This window comes from Octopus bimaculoides, chromosome 1, assembly GCF_001194135.2.
Source record: "Octopus bimaculoides isolate UCB-OBI-ISO-001 chromosome 1, ASM119413v2, whole genome shotgun sequence".
NCBI classification, from domain to species: Eukaryota; Metazoa; Mollusca; class Cephalopoda; order Octopoda; family Octopodidae; genus Octopus; species Octopus bimaculoides.
In genome coordinates, this window is record NC_068981.1 from 93,800,265 (window position 1) to 93,805,112 (window position 4,848).

Here is a 4,848-nt window from a genome sequence, read left to right on the forward strand (position 1 = left end):
AAAATATACTGTATAAAGGATCGTAGGTAAGGCCAAACCAATGCGAAGTAAATCACAACAAAAACAAATATGTGAATTACTGTAAACTTACCTTGTATTCAATATTTCGGTGCTATTTTCAAGAAATTGATGTATGTTGCCGATGTGCAACATTCTTCAATTGTTTTGGCCTTACCTACCTACGATCCTTTATACAATATATATATATATATATATATATATAAATATATACACGCACATGCACACACACACACACACACACACACACACACACACACACACACGCACGCTCACACACGCACGCTCACACACGCACGCTCACACACGCATGTATATATGGGCATGACTGTGCGGTAAAAAATTTGCTTTTCAACTAAATGATTCCGTGTTTAGTCCCAGTGAGTGACATCTGCAAGTTTCTTCTACTGTATTCATGGGCCGATCAAACCCTAGTGAGTGTATTTGGTAGACGGAATCTGAAAGAAACCCATCGTATATATTTACGTGTGTGTGTGTGTGTGTGTTTATGTGTGTATGTGTGCGTGCGTATGTGTGTGTGTGTCTTTATGTCTGCGTTTGTCTCCCGCCTACTGCTTGACAACCGGTGAGGGTGTCCGTATGTTACGTCCCCGTAATGTAGCGGTTCAGCAAAAGAGAGGAATAGAATAAATACCAGGCTTTTACAAAATTAGTGCTGTAGATGATTTCTCCAGCTAAAAATCTTTAAGGCAGTGCTCCAGCTTGGGCACACTATTTTAACTGAAGCAATTAAGAGGTAAAAGATATTATGTGTGCATGTACGTATGTAAGTATATATATGTATGCATGCACGTGTACCTCTGTGTGTGTGTGTGTGTGTGTGTGTGTGTGTGTGTGTGTGTGTGTGTGTGTGTGTGTGTGTGTGTGTGTGTGTGTGTGCGTGTTTAATTTCTCGAGACAGTTGACATGTACAGGGAAGGAACAGCGTAATTTTATTTGCAGCCAGGAAACTTCTATGGACGTATGTATCGGTTCGTTAACATCTCCCAGCATAGTGGAGTTTAAATTTGTCTGCTGATGAGGTACCACATTGTTAAAATTAGAAAATGAGTTAAGCATATTTTTAACCAATCATAATTTGCATAATTAAAAATAAAAGAGCAAACGGAAATAACTCAAAGCGGTTAATGCTGAGAAGTAGGATAATTACGTTAAAGGGTGATGTGTTGAACGCTATATACAATAAATATTTAATTTGCTGAAATTTCTCCCTGAGTTCGAGATAGAAAACGTAAACCTAAAGGCAATCGTTTGTGACTGCCTAAGGGAATGGGGGAAATAGTTCGAGAAATTAAGAATATGTTCTCAAATTAATTTAATCTGATCTCATTCTTTTTACTTTCGGACAGAAAATAACTATCAACTTAACCTCACCAGTATAGTTTAAGCTGGCCTGCAGATGATGTGTCACATTGAGAAAAGGAGATTTAAGAATAATTTTGACGAAGGTCAACTTGTATTAGCAAAAACAAAAGGAGACATGAAACATAAATTAAAAGGAACGCTACCTTGAATGCCTCGTAAAAGTATACTATACCGACGGGGTCAAATCAACTGAAACGTGTGTGTGTGTGTGTGTGTGTGTGTGTGTGTGTGTGTGGTTGTGTGTGCTTGTATGTGTGTGTTTGTGTGTGTGCACATATACAGTAAAGCATATTTACATATACATGGTATATACAAACATTTATCTATGTATACGTATAGATAGACAGACAGACAGACAGACACATAGATAGATAGATAGATAGATAGATAGATAGATAGATAGATAGATAGATAGATAGATAGATAGATAGATAGATAGATATTTTTTTATTTAATTCTTAAATTATTCATATAAATTAGTTGTATTGTAATAAAGACATATGACAATATCAATGAAATTTAAACAACAACAGTTACAGAAACTTGGGGTGTTTTTCTTGACAAAATATGGTATTTGTGAACACCCTAAGTATGTCTGCGCGTGATTTTGCTTTCTTTATTGTGTGATTTTTGTCTCCTGTGAATGGTGTGGGGGGTGCACGTAATAGCAGGTAGTTTTGCATTCTCCCTGTGTATATTTTGAGTTTTGTCTGTGTGCGTGTTCATGCGCGCGCGCATGCGTAATGGTGGATTATATCTATGTTCTCTTCTGTTGCTGAGAAGAATAGGCGTTGTTGATTTGGTAGGTACTACGTTTATTCTGTTTTGTTTTGGAACCATCCTTACTAAATGACTGATGCAAGGTTGGTATAAGTGCATAGCTATGTCTAGCGAATTGTGTGAGTGAGACTGACGTCATATGCTTATGATGTTGTTGTGTATATATTTTAGGTATATATTTTGTGTATATATTTTATGATGTTGTTGTGTATGTATTAAAGTGCTTTACAGTGGAATCCGGATGGATATAGAAAGAGGGGTAGGCCTAAGAACTCGTGGCGTAGAACACAAAAGGAATTAGAGAAAGGGGGACATTCATAATAGAGTATAAGTACAGAAGCGAAAAATTATGCGACATGGAATTCAGTTATAAGTGGCCTATATCCGCGCTGGAGGGTTACAAGCAAGAAAGATAAAAAGAAAGAGTGGAGAAGCCCTATATAGAGAGAGAGAGAGATTAAAAGGAATAGAGAGGTGAACGATTCCTTGCAGTTCTCATTTCGAGAAATTACATAGATTTATTCTTTTGGCACATTCACAGATAGTTTGTTCACCAATGCTTTGCACCATTTCTTAAGAACGTGCTTAATATTTTGAGTATAAAAAGATATCAGGAAACAGAGAATTTGAGAAATTATGAAAAGAACGTAATGAAACAGCAGACACAAATTTTTATATAGAAATATGTGTCTAATACAAGAGAACATTATAAAGAATTTCATTTTAGTTTTGCAATATTTTCGCTGACGGAAGGTGCAAAGTGGGATTGACTTGATTCAAAGAAAACTTGTCAGCTTGGTTAGGCTGTTTGATATTTCCTGATATGTTCGATTTTGTTCGCGTATTTTTCTAGTATTGAACCTAAAAGTTATGAAAATCTCGGTTAAGAATTAAGAAGAATATAAATAAAATTCTCTCTGCAATATATTTGTAATTTTGACGAGAAAATTATTTATAGATATTGGATTAATGGAAAATATCAAATATAACGCAAAAGATAACAAATTACTATTCATAGAAAAAGGGTTAATGAAAATATATAAAAAAAAAGATATTTTGTATAATAATAACAATAATAATAATAATAATAATAATAATAAAATATACAATAATGGATGAAAATACGTTTAATATTTTGTCTTTTGTACCTTTCAAGTGATTCTAGAAAATATAGAAACTTCTCCAAATGTTTCTGATTTTTTTTTTTCTGTTTATAATGTTCCTGATGTTAATCTATTTAATGTCAATGTAACCTAATACAACATTAGTTGAAAATAGAAGTTTTATATTGAGTTTTCGGTGAATTAGCTAAAAGCCCTTTTTTTTCTTTCCTCTGCCAAAGAAAATACATAATCAATATCTAAGGGTGTGGTGGATTACGAGATGTAATTTTAGAATTGATAATAAACTGACAACGGCCTCCTACTGTGGTGGTAAAATATTATTAAGTTTTGACTAATAATAAATATTTTGTTATTAGAAATAACTTGCTCACTAGCTATGTTGATTATACTGAAATATATCAAGGCCGTGGGGGGGCAGGCAATGAAGAGTCATGATGACACTAAAAATTTACAGAAAAATCTCAATCCAATATGCAGCTTTGCTGATACTGATGAAAGCAAACATGTAATTCAATACTGGAAAGTTTCGAACCCTTCCCTATCAGCCTTCTAACACATTCCAACAAGGATACATAAACAAGAACACACAGAACACAGTGAGATTGGAATCTCAAATTCAGAATCAATGCGCGATCGGAGAATTGTAATGAGTAATGACTCATCGCTTCCTTTACATGTAACGAAAACAATGTACAGACAACTGATATGATCAATTCCAAGAGCTTGTATAACTATAGAACTAGAAGTCATATTGATTTTGTGTTATCAATTGTCCAGATTATTACTCCCTTTTCAGGTTCATTCGTAAGTGTCAAACTCACTACTGATCTGGAAACAATCCAAACATTATTGCTAATAAGAAAATACCGAGCTTCAGAGAATTCGAAATTCTACTTCCTAGGACTACAGAAAGTGAAAGATAGATAGTAGAGACTTAGTATTTTATATTTGGGAAATCTTCGAAGTACTAATATCAAATGTTGTGTGAATGCCAAAACTATGTGTTACTGAATGCTACCAAAGGTTGCACTTCCTTCCCCACCCATGAGCTGAGGAGAGATATGGTGTTAGCATGCGATTCAACTAACCACACTGGAATAAATGTTAATAAACTACAAAATACTTGGATATTTAGTGAGAAGAATCTAGATGACACTACATCACAAAAAGTATCTCTGATGACAGCAGTGTAATCAACCTCCTCTGGTCAATAAATACAAAGAACAAGAGAAGTTTTCAGCACCATTGGTGGCTCTACTTTAATATAGTCATTGCAGCCTCATATCTGGAACCAATGAAATTTATGTTTAATCCAATGACAGCGAATGAAAATATTGCGAATGGGCAAATTATGTGTACGAGTTTTAAGAATGATATTCTAAGATTCTAAGATTCCAGAAGCTTTCTTAACGAAGTCTCTTTATGTGTGTGCATGCGTGCGTGTGTATTATATATGTATGTATATATGTTTATATGTATATAGAGGCTTAGTTCACATGTGATCTAAACGGATAGGTATGCTGGGTAAGTGTTGTAATGG